The sequence below is a fragment of the Lipotes vexillifer genome, unplaced genomic scaffold (genome assembly GCF_000442215.2).
Source record: "Lipotes vexillifer unplaced genomic scaffold, Lipotes_vexillifer_v1.1 scaffold1494, whole genome shotgun sequence".
NCBI classification, from domain to species: Eukaryota; Metazoa; Chordata; class Mammalia; order Artiodactyla; family Lipotidae; genus Lipotes; species Lipotes vexillifer.
This window is the reverse complement of record NW_006769915.1, coordinates 376,124-393,383: the sequence shown is the minus strand read 5'-3', so window position 1 is coordinate 393,383 and position 17,260 is coordinate 376,124. Positions and strand designations below refer to the sequence as shown.

The window sequence follows — 17,260 nt, the reverse complement described above, 5'->3', positions numbered from 1 at the left end:
TGTATTGTCATCTTGTGTCTAAAATCGATATATATTAGTAATGTTAAAAACACTTTTATTCAAATAAAAATAACATTATGGTAAAATAAATATTATTGATAATAATAAAAAAAACTATTATGGCTTCCTGAGTAAGAAAAGGTATAGTTCAATCATTAAGAGAGCAAACTCTGAAATTAGACTACCCGGATTTGAATGCTTTGTTCATCCCTTCCTGTCACTGTGATCTTAGGCAAGTTCTTTTATCTGTCTGTGTCATAACATTTTGATCTGAAAACTGGGCATAATTATAAAAAGTGCTTCATAGGATTGGTGGGGGATTGAATGAGCTAATCCATGAAAGCACTTAAAACTTGAGTGGTATGGCATAAGTACTCAGTCAATATTAACTATTTCATATGCTCAACTCTACCATAAGTATTTTACATCATTATCACTTTTAAACCACTCTTTGAGCTACTGAGTTACTGAAGGTCACAGACTTTAAATAATTGGTTGATGAGCCCGGGACAAAAACGAACCGTGCTTATTAAAAGAAAAGCTTCTTTCCTTGAATACTATGAATTTTGTAGCCTAAAACCCAGTAAGCTTTTATCTCCTTCTCCTTTGAGCAAATTACTCATTTTATTAATATACATTTGGGGATATTTGTGACCAAGGTATAAAAAAACACATAAAAACATCTCCAAAGTAATTTTTCATGTGACGTTCAGCTTTCATTTTCTTTGAGAATGGATACTTGGGAAATTAGTAATATGTCTCCTTTATTTTTTTTTATGCTACAAATATTTAGGAAAGATTTAAAATTTTAGGCAGTATTACTTTTATAAGGAAAGACTAGACACATTGCTAAAGAATATCAGAGAATGGAGGATAGATTTCCATTTCCAGTGCAATAGAATATTGAAGGTAGAAAAAGATAGAAATGATCTTATCTCTACATACTTATCTGTTGTACTTATTAGGTTTGTTTTTCTGTTTTTTTTTTTTTTTTTCCTATATTCATACCTCCTTCCATTTCTACACATATCCGCTGTTCTCTACATGGCCTAAGCTTTTCCTTCAACATCAGTAATCATAGAGATGACTGAATTAGGACAAATCCCGTGATGGCTATACTGTTCCATTTCAGTTCCATAATCCTCTAGCACAGGAGTCGCCAACCCCCGGGCCAGATTGACCTGTTAGGAACTAGGCCACGCAGCAGGAGGTGAGCAGCGGGCTACCGAGTGAAGCTTCATCTGCCGCTTCCCATTGCTTGCATTACCACCTGAACCATCCCTCCTCCTCTCCAACTCTGTCCATGGAAAACTTGTCTTTCACGAAACCGTTTCCTGGTGCCAAAATGTTTGGGAACCGCTGCTGTAGCACTCCTAGATTTACAGATGAGTTGCTGATGGTTAGATAGTTAAGTAACTTACACATAGATAAGAGATCTGATAGTTAAAATTAAATAATCCTTCTCCCCCAAAACTTGTGGTTTTCTAAAATACTAGATTATATTATTTTCTACTGATTTAATGTTTTCTACATTATTTTTTGAAATGATAGTGGAACCAACACATGCTTGGGAATCATAACTCAAGCTGTAGGAATTGGCACTAATTGGCACTAATGACTAATATGGTTTAATTTCCCTTCTAACAGTAGGCAAAGTCTTAACCCAAAGAAATGGATATTGGATTGTTAGAATTTCCAATACTTTGGCAAGCATGGGGGGGAGAAATTATAGAAACTCAGAAACTATATAATCAGAAGTCTAGCTTTGGTCTGGAGATGGTAAATGATTATTCAGGATGGATCATGGTCTCAACTCATGAGGAAGCTTTTATTGCAAAACAGTGGTAAAGATGTCCACAGGATTAGCTTTGAAACAGAGTTGAAAGTATAGATAAAATAAAAGGGTAAGACTGTTTTTCTTGTTTAGTGCTGTTTGCGCCTATTTTCAGTTATTGCTCTATGGAGTACTTCCTGTCTCTAGTGCAGTGCCTGAATACGGTTCATATCTAACTAAAGTAAGAGATTAATAAATATCCATATGAAATTGGAAAATTCTGTTGTCCACTTTAATTATATATTTAAGATTTAATACATTTTTAGGGTTAAAGATATACAAAAATTTGTTAATTTTAATTGAAATTATTTCTAAGGAGTAGTTATTTGTTAAACGGAAATTTACATTAAAAGGCTGAGTCTAACTCCAAGATGAAGAGCAATTTATTGAATTTAGGAATCTCTACTTGTGCGTCTTTCAATGCCTGAAACCATTCTCATTTTAATATTTCTCTCACCTTTTACCTTTTCTTAAATCACCCATTTTTCTTTTCCTATAATAATGTTATAAATTAAAGTCTGAGAATCACGTGATCCAAAACACCATATTAATAAAATATTTTGATCTTAATTATACAGTGCATATATTCTCTGATTGTCAAAGTAGATTTAATTGCTAGCTATGCTCATTTATAAAGCAGACTATTCAAATGTAGAAGTGGGAAAATTATATTCATAATCTTATGGTATCTTTTAGGTAAGCTAACAGCATTTTTTAATTGTGAAAGTGAAGAATCTTAAACATATTTAAATGATTTGCAAAGATTCTCTTAGCTTAAAAGATGAGAGTCTGCAAAATATGAACACTTTTTCAATGAATAATAAATAGATATATGTTTGCAAATAAACAGGATCAACATGACTGAGTCTAAAATGTAGTTTCTTATGCAGAGAGGATTTCATGGGAGAAACAAAGATAAGAATCTAATTAATCTGTTACTGTATGTAAATGAGAAATTGTAATTTAAGTTACCACAAAAAGGAAGAAATCTAAAAGCAAAATAACGTATTGTTTTATTTCAAACAACTTAAATGATAAGTTGTCAAAGGAATAAGTAAGCTTCAGGTGATCAAGAGCTGAAGGGAATCGATTTGTAAAATATATATCATGATGGATAGCTTTTGAGTGTTAGCAGAAAGCTATATCATCACTTCACAATTAAAACTTCATTAGAATATGCGAGGTTAGGATAACATTTAGTGAATAGAAGAAGCAGCATGTGAGAAATTTGAATGAGTACAAATGCTTATTATAATAATCAGTGCTCAAGCTAGTATACCTCAAAATAATAATTTATAAATATTCACACTCTAACCGTCTTACCACTAACTAAAAAACAAAAGTATGAATCTTGCTCCAATATTATTAGAATTAAACCATTTATTTTAATTATGCCATAGTATTAGTTAAAGCTAAATTGTTTATCTAAAAAAAAAGAGACTATTCAAGTTCAAATGCTATATTCATGTTAAATATTCAAGTTCAAATTCAAGTTCTACCTCTTTCAGGGAAACTTTTTCGGTGTCCACGAAACACAATGATCTCTCTTCTAAACTCTCAAACCACTTTTCTATAAGTTACGGGATTTCTCATGTATAGGTAGACAGTGTCCCATTCAAAGACAGGGTAATCTTTAAGAAAAAAAAAAAATGATTTTTGCAAATCTTAGGAAACTGAACTTTTGTACTGTCTTTTGTACGTAACAGGAGCTACATTAGCTTATGCAGTGAGGAAAAGAGAAATCAAAATATCCCTCTCATAGTTGAGTTTTCCCCTAGTGGTGGATTAAAAAAAAAAAAAAAAGTCTAGAGAAAGTGTGATTAAAAGCATTTTAAATGCATTCACTGGTAAATTCTCAAGAAAAACAAATTACTCATCCTATAAAATAAAACTCAGATTTAAAATAATAACACACAAATGATAATGATTCACTAACTAGTAATTATCTGAACTCTGCTTGTTTTTGTGATGAAGTGTTTTGTTGTTATTAATAAGATCTAAACAGGCAAATTAAATATTTGAACAGTTTCTTCCAGACTTCATACAGATTCTGTATTTCATCTGTTAATTCACTCTTTCTATTTGAAGCATTAGGGACTTGAGAACCAAAACACCACCTGTAGTTCTATTTTATTCCTAATACATTCCTCACTTGAGATTTTCAATACTGCATCAAAAGGAAGTTCTTAAGGTGAATGTCCTCATTGTCATTCCAGAAAAATAATATGGTATTATCTCTTAGTGATGTGGCTCACATCTATAACAGTGCTAAACCCAACTTATTCCCTTATTTTTTTCAAAGTTTTAACTGCTTAGCAGGGAGATAGAGTAGGAACCTCATATCTGATTGCATACTTTCTGTTTTGCTCAAGAAATGCAATTTAATTAACCATGGGCATTCTTCATTTATGCTTTACATTACATCCAGCTATCTTGCTGAATATTTTCAAGTGTAATCTATTAGATAATTATTAATGGGTATTTCCTTTCAAATAAAATGTTTATCTTTAAGTTGAGTACTTATAAAATACCTAGGGATTTAAAAAATGCCCCTTACAACAACAAAAAAAAATTTTTTTCTATTCATAACATATTAAGCTTAATAAATTAAATATCTTAATTATCTATAAATATTACATCTTAAGACTAATAACAACTGTAAACTTCATGTTACATTTAGGTTTTCCAGTATTTTTTAAAATCTCTAAATTAAGATTGTGTAGAAAACTGTCTTGAAGGAAAACACAAATCTGACTGAATTTTTTGTAACATTAGATAGAGTATAACAAATATTTTTCACATTAATGTGCATTTAAACAGAGGCCAAGCTAGAGCTTTAAGATAAGTGCATTAATTACCGTTAACCAGCAAACTTTCAAACAATTCCCTTAAAAAAGCATTAGTAGAAATTTTCTTTTTGAGTTCTCTGGCTTTCAATCGATTCAACGTGGGATATAGTGAGTTTTTTTCCAAAAAAATTGGCACAGATATTAGAATTCATATTTACATGTCCTTGAAGTTATGTATTTATTATTTTAACCACTTATTGTGTGGGTAACAGAAATCTCACAGGGGGTAAAATTGTGAATCGTGTGAATATAAATACTTGGTCAAATTTTTGAATGTTAGAAGCATAACAAGCTTGAAGGTTTTAAAATAAATGTGAAAATATTAGATGACAACATAGAGCATCAGAATATATTAAAAATCTTCCCAAGTATTACCTTTAGAATTGGCTATACTTCCTATTACAAAGATCTGGTTTCTTAACAGAAACTTAAATTTTTTTTGTCTTTTTAACCACAATCTCAAGAGATTGAAATTTTTTCTTTAGAAACATAAGAAAAAAGGGAGCTTTAAAAGAAAATAAGTTTTAAAAATTATCTTTCTATGGCAAGAATTTCTTAATCAAATTATTTTAGGAGATCTCAATAATTTCATTAGCATATTAAACACACGTTAGAAAAGGATTTCACTGATTTTAAAGGTAAGGCCAGCATATACTTTTCACTCCATATGCAAGAAAATGTACCTAAGTTTTTAGTATAAAATTATTCAAAATTTTCAGGGTTAGTTGCTTCTCATAAATAATATACTTTATAGTAGAAAAAAAATATATGTAATCTTTAAAATATTTACTACAATAGCACTCTAAATGTTACTCGTACTCTATAACATTTTAATTTTTTTCAGAAAACCTGGAATTTTAAATTTCTTACTTACATATAAGCATTTTTTGGTGTAATAAATGTGACCAAAAATACAGATTTTTCTTATGAAAATAAAATGTGAAAATCAAGTTTACTTTAGATATACAGCCAAGATGTGAGTCAATCTTATACAATTGTGGAAAATGTATTGGAATTAAATAAAATTGCTGATTGTCCTTCAACATTAATGCAGTTTGAAATCTAAAATATTAAGAAATAAGTTATTGGAAACGGAGCATATAATAACAACTGTTACAATAGTCATGTTACAGAAGAGTACTTGGATGGTTGGAATCACTCCAACTTTTGCTAGGTAACTTTGCTGTATTATCATTTAAAATGTGTATGCTGACAGTGAATGTGTTTATGTGTATACTTGCATAAATAATGTCCAGGAAAATACACAAATATTAGAATTAGTAACAGTTACTCTCTAAGATTATTTCTAAATAGGTTCCAATACATAAAATAATAAAAATTGAGCTTCTGTAATTTACAATTTAGATGTTATATCACATTTATCTCAATATGTTGAACCAAAAGGAAATTAGCATTGATTGCAGTTTGAGTAACTGAACAGATTTGGTAGTTCTGATTTATCGAGGTGGAAACTAGTCCTAAACCCATTAACACAAAAGTACAATTAAAGTGTTGTGATTTTTAGCAACAAATGCAAGAGGAGGAAACAACCATAAAAATATCCTTTTATTTTGATAATGAAAATCAATATGAAAATTGCAAGAGTAGTGCTCTTAAATTAATTCCAGGCAACTAAAAGAGAACTAAACATACAATTATATTTTGATAGACCCTAATAAATATTAAAGAAACTACATGATTGGTATATTGATGTTTGTTTAGCTTTCATACCTGTAATTAATACTTGGAGCAACAGTGCATAATTTCTTGGAAGAACTGTAAAATGGGGATACCAGCTGCTTACTTCCTTAAATAATTAACACTGAATCTTATATTTTACCCAGTAAATCCATAGAAAAATTACATTATGTCCATGGTTACATAATACTTTTAGCCAAAAAGAGTCTATTCAACTGAAATGAAGATAATTTACACAAATCTCCATACCACTTTATGTAAACACAACAAAGTTTTGTTGCAGCTGTGTTTCATGGTCCTCCATTAATAAGTCATTCCAGTAAAAAGATTATTAGGCAACCAAAAATACCATCTGCTCTCATTCTTTAAGTCAATTCTATTTTATGACAGTGTTTACAAGACAAATCTACTTCAGATTAATTAATTTTATAGGTGAGAAATGTATTCAGCTTGTTACTGTATTTCTCATGATATAATTTTAATGAATTAATCACTCATTTAAAGTTCGCTGCCTCCGACCTGAATAAAATCACTGAAACTGTCACCGAGAGTAATTCCGACTGAATTTACAAGTGGCCAGTACAAGGCTTCTTAGCAATAACTATTTTGAATTATCCAAATTGATGAAACCAAAGTGAAGCCAATAGAAGGAATTAAAGAAATTACCCATGTAGTATCCAAGCGAATTAAGACCGATCAGCTATGACTTTTGGCTAGAATTCCACTTGTGCTCACATTTTACTTGAATTAAATTATGATTAACAATGCTTCTGTTCCTTTTATTCCCACTCATGCCCATCTACCTCTTCCTTTTCTACTTTATCCTCTTCCTCCTCCTGATGGTATTGCTACTCTTCATATTAGTGCTGTTGCTGCCAGAGGTATTGTAATTACTGCTACTGCAGAGTCATAGCAAACAATTCATGTTTCAGCTCTACCTGCATAGAGTATGCTGATCCTTGTGTTGAGTATTACTTGCTAACTGGCTTTGGATTATTTATTTATATTAAACAAGATAATGTTCATTATCTTAATCAGTTCTAATCATTGTATTGGAGACATTTATTTATCTAGAGTCCTACCTCTCCTCTTAAAATCTAGCTCTCTAGGGTCCTCATATTAGATGTAGATAGTGTTAACATCTTGATTAAAGTAGAATTACATTTACGTATTTTAATTTTTAGGGTCAAATTCATGTGATGAGGGGAGGGGCCACATAGAAGTCAAAGTAACCAAAATCAGATCCCTTTTTCTGTTAAGAAACACATTACCCATAGATAAATCATCAGTTTAAGACTGAGGCTAAAAAGGAAATTTTATAAAAGGAAAAATATAAAAGAGAAAAAGAAAGTAATCTTTACTGAGAATAGTCTATATTGAAAGTAACCACACAACGTTCCTAAGAGGGGAAACAGTATAATTGAGAAATGATGTTTTACATGCTTTCATTACTTGGGGTTAAGTAATATTTTATGAAAAAGTCAACTGAAGACAAGTCAAAATATTTGGGTGGTATTACTATCATCCAACTTTGAAAAAATAAATTACTATTGATTCCATGAAAAATAGTTACAGGCTTAAATTTAAATTATCAACTTTATTAACTATAAGAATGAAATGACAACATCAGTGCTGCTTTTTTGGCACTAAAATGGGAATACCTGGCTGCAATCTATTTTCCCATCGTAGTTAGGGTGATCTCCAAGAAGATAAATTAGGTTGCTTCATTCTCTGTTAAAAAATTACAACACATTGCAATGGTGTGTTGGTTCACAAACTGGCTCCCATACTCATGCAGGGCAAGGAGAGACTGAAGAAAGAGGCAGATCACTCCAGAGTGTTAGGTGTCAGTTTTAATAAGCAAGGGAACTTACACATTAGGCTTATCTTGGGTGGCCAAAAGGCCCACCTGCCAGAATCTTAAAAGTTTATGTAGAGGCCTTAACTGGATTCAGTCACATATACCATCCAGATGGTCTCAACGCCACATTACTTTTTCAAGGCTGTGTCTTTAAAAATGGCCGCCACTGTGGGACTGGTGGGCAGAATGTATATTCCAAGGATGGGGAGGAGATGGGGAGTCTTTGATTCCCTGGGGCCAGCTTGCAGTTCAACCAGCTGTCACCACCATTCAATGACCTCCTCCGACATGGTAAGAGAATTCAGATTCTATGACAACCTCAAAAAAATGTACAAGTTTGCGCCACCTGTCAAGCTTTATCTAATCCTGCCATCCCCCATTCTCCCTACACTTTGCCCTAGTTTACTTTTATTTTGTGAACACACATTTTCCTGAGTAAGGAAAGTTACATATGGTGTGCCTTCTTTCTGAGAGGCCTCTTCCTTCTTCTTCCATAGGCTTGATCTTTTCATTTATTGTTATCATCACTCTCAATTTATACATTACATTCCTCTAAGAGATTCTCACTGTTTGAACTACATAAAAAGAGGATACCCCCCTCCCATGTTTTCTCTTACTCCCTATTATTTTCTTTTAGAGAATTCACTACAATTAAGGATTTTAATTTTGTTTCTTTGCTTAATTTTTATTATCTATGCTTCACTAGGTTGCTTCATGAGTGTAAGACCATACATGTTTTATTTGCTTTATTCTAGCTAGTAACACAGTATCTTCGGTACCTAGCTACTCAATAAATATTTCTAGAGTGAATGATTGAATGTATGCCTTAATTTGTTGATAATTTGAGAAGCATCAACCCTGAGGCACTTTTCTAGTGATTAATACTGAAACCAAATAATCTAATAGACTGTATATTTTTCTGGTTCATATCTAGCCCTCAGAATCTTCTTTGCTTTCAGAGATCTTATTTAAATAAAATATTTGGGGTTTCTACTAATCATGACATTTTGCAATCAACTAAATGTGGAATATAGTAAGCTAAAATATTGAGCTAATGAAAAATATTATAAAATATAACTAATAGCTTAATATCCAAAATCAATTATGAAGATAGAAAGGTATGTACAAGTACATTAAAATAATTAAAACAGTTAAAGTTATAATACAGATCTGTAAAACAACTTATGAACTCGCTATTTATAAGCTCCACAAATTTGAGCCTCTGCTGCTAGGAAAAAGTATGGTTTCATGTATAGTAGAAAGTATGATGACAAACAAGCATCAACTGTTGACTCACCTGGCAACCTGGGTATTTCAGGTTGAGATTTTTGTGTCCTTTGTTAATGGTTTTGTTTTGTTTTGACTCAGGAGATCAAGGGTATTTTATGTACATTTGGAGACAAGAAGACATATCAAATAAGCATTCTATTTGCCAAGAGATTAGAGACATGTCTAATAAAGCATTATAATAGGAAGATATTCACTTACATTATTAGTTGTGAAGCTAAACAGTTTAGTTAAATAACCCAAGTGCAAAATCACTGTAGACCTGGCAAGTCACACATCTCTGAACTATAAAGCATATGTCAGTCCCATGGAGTGAAGAAGCAGAGAAATAACAAATGTGGATTTCCACTCTAATAGACTGAGGAAACAATGCCTAAGAAAGAGTTCTTAGTGGTAGGACACCATCTTGGAAAAGATCTTTAACTTATAAGTTAGAAGGGAACATACATTTCTACATAATACTGAGTGACAATAATACTATAAAGATAATAATATGTTAAAAGAGTGCACAGATCCTTATTTTCGACTAAATGTGAGCACTTACTATGTGAAAACAAAACCATGTCATATTTTCCATATGTTTGTTTGAGGGAAACTTCCCATAGGTACCATGACCATGGAAAGCTTTTGAAGAAGTGATATTTGTATTAGTTTCTTACTGCTACTGTAACCCATTACCACAAATTCAGTGGCTTAAACACAAATTTATGTTAGAAGTCTGGAGATCAGAAGTCTAAAAATAGGTCTGCAAGGTTGTATTCCTTCTGGAGGATTTATGGGAGAATCTGTTTCCTTGCCTTTTTCCAGCTTCTAGATGTTGCCTAGCTTCCTTGTTTTGTAGTCCTTCTTCCATCTTCGGAACCAGCAGTGTACCATCTTTTCTCCTCTCTGACTTCTGCTTCCATTATCTCTTATTCTCTCTCTGAATCTTTATAAGGATCCTGTGATTACATTGGACCAGCCTAAGTATGCTAGGATAATCTCATCTCAAGAACCTGAAGTTAGTTGAGTGTGAAAAGTCCCTTTTACCATGTAAGGTAACATTCACAGATTCCAGGAATTAGGACATGGACTTTTTTTTTTTTTTTTTTTTTTTGCGGTACGCGGGCCTCTCACTGCTGTGGCCTCTCCCGTTGCGGAGCACAGGCTCCGGACGCGCAGGCTCAGAGGCCATGGCTCACGGGCCTAGCCGCTCCGCGGCATGTGGGATTTTCCCGGACCGGGGCACGAACCCGTGTCCCCTGCATCAGCAGGCGGAGTCTCAACCACTGCGCCACTAGGGAAGCCCCTGGACTCTTTTGAGGGATCATTATTCAGCCTAATATTTAAGCTGAATTCGGAAGGAAAATCAGTCAGTGACACAAAAACTGGAAAAGACTTTGTCTTAGTTTGGATTCCCTGGAGAGCACATGTTCAGTCTAGTATTTGAGGGCAGGCGGTTTATTTGGGAAGTGAAACCAGGAAGTACAAGTGAGAATAGGGAATTGAAACAGTGAAGAGAAAGTAGCTGATAAATGATGTGCTAATGAAAAAATATATAAATATGAGTAACTGGAGGTTAATCCTCCCAGGTACTCTTTGAGTGGCACACATCAAACCTGTACCAATGGGATATGGAAAGCCTGGGAGTTGTGCCTGACATTCCAATCTCTCATCAGTTGAGGGACATGAAATCCCTACTATGCTGCTAGGCACAAGGGCTAAGGAAACTCACAAAATTATCAAGAAAACCTTTAGGCAGAACAGCAGAGGAACCAGGGGGAGAGAAGCAATGGTGCTTGATGTGGGAGGCTGTCAGCTCTTCATGAGTACACTGGGAACTCAGGACGTTGACCAGATATTTTTTTAAAACAACAATAGTATCTGGTCCAGATGGCAACAATAATAAGACTTTACAGGACACACCCAAGGCATTCAAAAGTCTTGCAACATAAAGTAGTATATGAAACTACACTGTTGAAATAATTAGAGAGCAATAATGCATAATAATGCATTATGTGGTTTGAAACAAATATACATTATTGCAAGAAAGTATTTTTAAAACGGAGTTAGAGGAGCAATGAGTTTGGTCTGAAAGGTAGGTTGATTTGCAGACCTATAGACTGGCAAAAAAGAGTTTAGATAGACAAAAAGAAGAAAGATCTGTGAAGACAGAGAAAACAATACAAGCAAAATTTTAAAAACTATGATTATACATATTATAGCATGTTTTGCAATAAGAAGAATATACTGGATGGAAAATAGTGTTTTGATTTTAAGGTGAAAAGATTGCTAGGTAGCCTGCCAATAATAATTATTTGGTTCACTCATTCAGTCACTCAAAATAATAGCTATTAAATGTCTAATATGTGTTAGATACAGTTTCAGACACTGGCTTTATATCATTGAATGGAACAGTGAAAAGCCCTAGCCTTCAAGCTGTTTCCATACTTGACATTTATGTAAAACTTTACAATTACCAAAAGGTAACATGGGCTCATATATAAAGTTTATCTTTATATATAATCTGTATAATACAAATAATGAATATATTGAAGCATGATTCATGACATAATCAAAGCACACATGTACTTTTCTTTCCTACCATCCTTTTGAAATATATTCAGTATGGAGTGTTTTTTTCGCTTTCACTAAATAAAAATTTCTCAGGAGTATGACTTATTCTGGTAAACTTACATATAAGTTTACAAAACTATTTAGATTACAAATATAACATCATTTTTCTATTCAACCTTTCCCACATATTAAATTGTAAAACTTCTCCTTACCCACAGAGATGACATTTAAGCTCCGAATTGTGTACCATCTGAGGGCAGACATTGGCATCTTGTCCCCTCCATAAATAAAAGACTTTGGCAGATCAAAATCAGTCATTAGCACTCCTCTCTCTTTCTCAGGTCAGCTCTTTTACTCTTCTCCCTTTTTAGCTATAGTTTAGGTCCCTGCTAGCATCAATGGGAGGAGGTGAAAATGCTGGAGGCTGTCTGATGAGCTTTCCTCCTACAAGCACACATATAGCAGGGTAGCCAACCTCTCCTGAAAAGAAGATTTGGGAGATATATCCCCATGTCTACCACATTCCACCTATGTCATTACTCAGCTCTGTATCTCTAAATATGTTTGCTTGAGGAACAACTCCTACAGAATTCCAGTTGTCCTCTTTTCCTAAGAGAAAACTTAGAAAAGGAAAAATGACAGCCCAGTCTGATTCAGTTATTCTTAAGGGCCACAATATATACATACTGTCTTCCCAAAAGTAAGATATATTAAATCAAAACAAGAATCACATATTCTCCATCTAGGAGCAAGTTGAATTTGTTAAAATAGTTATTAGGATTTTGTTTTTAGTGATAGGTTATGATTAGGTATATTGTTGGTACTGGTATTTGTTGATAGATGATATCAATATTTGTTGAAAGATCCATCAAATACATTTTTGCCCTTTCAAATGCAGTATATACAAACCTGAAGCTAGTATTGAATTGCACATGTAAATACTGATGAATCTTGTTAGAGCATCTGTATAAAGTAATAAATGTGGAACATGTATAAAAAATAAATACAGTCTCACTGTGGCATACTTAATAATTGCATATTTCTGATTGTTCACTTTTGTCCTGGTATTACATGACCATGAATTTCACATTAAATAAAATGGCTCAGCAACTGTTATGATACTTTAAAACAAACATGTTAGCACTCCCTGTAAAGAGGAACACAATTTATTGCAGATGCCAAATCTTTATTACTTTTCTGGCTAACGGCAGAAGGACTTGAAGAATGAATCTAAATGTGTTCACACTGGAAACAGAGATTATATAAAACAAGTGTGGCAGCCCCTTGTTTAAAGCACCTCAAAGTTACCAAAAGATTTTGGAAGTGATAGGTCACAAGGTTTTACCTAGATAGGAAGAAAAGGAATGCCGAAAATAAGTTTGGGCTCCCAAATGATTTCCCTCACTCTCAACATTTGTTTACTGACTAGGGCAAAGAGCAAATATGTTTTTGCCATTTTGTCAAAGGAGGGAGATCAGTTTTCCTCAATGAATACCAATTTCCTCTCTCTCTCTCTGTTTCTCTCTCTCCTTACCAGAGGCAGCAGGGATTATTGAGAAATCCTGTGCTACTATCTACCTATACTTAGGCAAGCAGTTCTTAACCCTTACTGCACAATAAACTCTTTTGGAGTCCTAGTAAATTACATCAGTTCTCAACCCCCATCTCTCCCCATCAAATCTCTGGAGGTAAGGTGCCAGCAAAGGTAATTTTTTTTGTAAGACCACCAGGTGGTTCTAAGACATAGCCAGGGTTGTGTACTTCTGCTCTATCAAAGCAATCTAGAAAACACACACATGCACGCACACACACACACACACACACACAATTTTAAATTCCTAATTATAAAGATCCATCAGTCCAATATCAAATGTAAACTTTCACTTTATATAAGAAAATGTTCAAAGTCATATTCTTGATTAGTGGTTTTAATAGTGTTTGAGTATAACTTAAAAGGGTAGGCTTTATGTGATATGATCTTATAAAATAAATGAAAAAAAATCTCTTTCATATTGAAGATATTCTAGAAGGCTGAATAAAATTTTTCCACCCCATTGATCTGTACAAATGTAAATTCTATTATGTCGGTGTCTAAGTCAGTTTAGGCTGTTCTAACAGAATACCACAGATAGGCGGCTTAAACAGCAAGAATTTATTTCTCACAGTTCTACAGACTGGGATGTCCGAGATCAAGTGGACAGTAGATCCAGTATTATACTGAGGGCACTCTTCTTGGTTTGCAATCAGCTGACTTCTAGGTGTGTCCTCACATGGGAGAGAGCAAGAAAGAGGGAAAGAAAGCGCTCTGGTCTATTCTTATGAGAACACTCATCATATTCATGAGGGCTTCACCCTCATGACCTAATTACTTCCCAAAGACCCCACTTCCTAATACTATCACGTGGTGGGCTGAAATATTAACATATAATTTTGGGGGAGACCCAGCATTCAGTCCATAACAGTGAGCTAAGAGTGGTCTAAATTCTGAGAACAAAAAGGACAGTGCTTCTCTGTAAAAACAAAACAAAACAGAATTATACATTCACTCTTAAAATGTAATATTAAGTAATTCTTCAATTTAAAAAAAACTGAATCAAAAGAACTACTTGAAAGCATACAAAACGTGCATTTTAATTATGTTTAAACTGTTGTACTTTGGCTCATTAATCATCATATTATATAAGACCAAGATAATTATTTTACATGAATAAAAGGGATTTTATATTATAGATTGGTATTACATAAAATGTTCAAACTAATGTCTAATATTGATGTATTCAATAAATAAAAATGTAAAGATTGGCAATAAGATATTTTAAAATATAATGATATTCTTATAATAAGTAATCAAAGCCTGTGTTCAAGATAAAATAAGCCTGGTGGTCGGAAGGGGTAGGATTTTGCCAGCCGTGGCTGCTGCTGGAGCTGGTGTCCAGGCTGGTGATGGGGTTAATTCCCTTTCATAAGACTCTTAATTTGCATCCACCCAGCCCCTCCATCCCCCTGCTGCGCCGCACTCCAAACGTCTCCTCCTCAGCAACGCGGGCCCCTGAAAGGTATGATATATTTTATCCTAGACAGTCCAGGAATCTACAGTGGTGACAAGGACATGGGACTCCTCCTTCCAGATTCCAAATTGGTCAAGACAATTGACATCCTGGCTGACAACTGTGAGAAAGAACCTTGGATTATTTTATTTTATTTTTGCGGAACACCACAATTCCACATCCATAGGACACATCAGTCTTCAAGTTCCCTGTAGAATTCTAAAATAACCTTTGCTAATGAGGATGTCTGATACTGTTACTGTAAAAAATGAAACTGAAGAAATGAAGGACTTAAAGGCAGAAGTGAAAGATACAACCAGAATTGTAAATCTTATCAAATCAGAAAACTATGGGAAGATTTTGGCAGAGAAGAATGAACATTGCATTGACAACAATTGATTTGCAGGGGAAAATTCAGATACAGGTAACACAATCATTTGAAAAAGAGGAGAAGCCCTCAAAAGGGGAAACAGAAGAAGAAAAAGCCAGTGATAAGTTGCCCAGAAAAATGTTATCAAGAGATTCTAGGTCAAGAATACACTGATTCAACCGGCATAGGTCTACATGAATTTTTAGTAAATACATTAAAAAACAATCCCAGGGACAGTATGATGCTGTTGAAATTGGAACAAGAAATTTTAGATTTCATTGGTAATAATGAGTCTCCACGTAAAGAATTCCTCCCAATGACATCTTACCATAAGATGCTATTACACAGAGTCGCTGCTTACTTTGGATTAGACCACAATGCTGATCAGAGTGGGAAGTCTGTCACAGTAAACAAAACTAGCAATAGAAGAATACCTGATCAGAAATTTAATGAACATATTAAGGATGATAAAGGTGAAGACTTTCAGAAACGATATATCCTCAAGAGAGATAACTCTACCTTTGACAAAGATGATAACCAGATGGGAATATGTTTGAAAGCTGACAGAAGAAGCAAATCTATAGAAGAAAGAGAAGTACCAGAGAGCTAGAGACCGAATATTTTCCCAAGATCCCCTGTGTTCCCAAGAGAATTATATTATTGACAAAAGAATCCAAGATGAGGATGCTAGTAGCACCCAGCAGAGGTGCCAGATATTTAGAGTTAATAAAGATTCTTTGGGGAGATCAACAGATAGCCATCAAAACAGCAGTGAGATCAAGTTGAAGTACTCTGAATCATGACCCTGGAGCAGAACAGATTCAGACAGCTCTCTCTGAAACTTCAAGCCTGCAGTAACCAAAGCCAGCAGCTTCGGTGGAATTTCAGTTCTGACAAGAGGTGATAGTTCTAAAAGAAGCAAAAACATAGGCAGGCTTTCAAAAACAGGTCAGCCCTTTATAAACCCAGATGGGAGTCCAGTTGTGTATAATCCTCCTATGACTCAACAACCAGTTAGAACCCAAGTGCCTGGACCTCCACAGCCACCTCTGCCTCCCCCATCACCTCAACAACAAGCAGCTCAGCACATTTTCTAACAGCAGGACAACCATGGGTCTCAGTGTAGCCACCTGAGTCTTGCCCGCCAGCTATGCGCAGATGGTTCTGTTCCTCAAGCCATTATGTTCCAGTCCACTGTTGTTCTTCAGTACAGCAGTCTGGTTATATCACAACAGCAGCCCCACCACCACCACTGCCTCCTCTTCCTCCCCTACCTCCTGGGCAGCCAGTCCCTACTGCTTGCTATTCTGCCTCTGGTCATCCTGTCAGCCAGCCTGTGCTCCAGCAGCAAAGATATATTCAGCAGCCTTCTCCACAGATGCCAGCCTGTTATTGTGCTCCAGGCCACTACCACTCCAGTCAACCTCAGTATCGCCCAGTCCCTTCTGTCCATTACAATTCACATCTAAACCAATCACTACCCCAGCCTGCCCAGCAGACAGGTTATCAAGTTATGCCCAACCGGCAGCAAAACTACCAGTGGATAGTTGGAGTTCAGCAACCCCAGAGTCAGAGCCTCGCTGGTGGCCAGCCCAACAGCACTGGAAATCAGATTCAAGGAGTGGTCATTGCCTATCCTTCAGTGCCATCATTTCAGGTTTCACTGCCTCAAGGTTCTCAAGGAATTGCCCATCAGACTTATCAACAGCCTGCTATGTTTCCTAATCAGTCTAATCAAGGATCTATGCCTACAGCAGG

General features: G+C 34.6%; 1 pseudogene; it reads left to right on the top strand.

Moving 5' to 3' along the window:
* Positions 1 to 15,369: 15,369 nt before the first annotated feature.
* Positions 15,370 to 17,260, top strand: part of LOC103087775 (R3H domain-containing protein 1-like) — a 2,798-nt pseudogene continuing 907 nt past the window's right edge.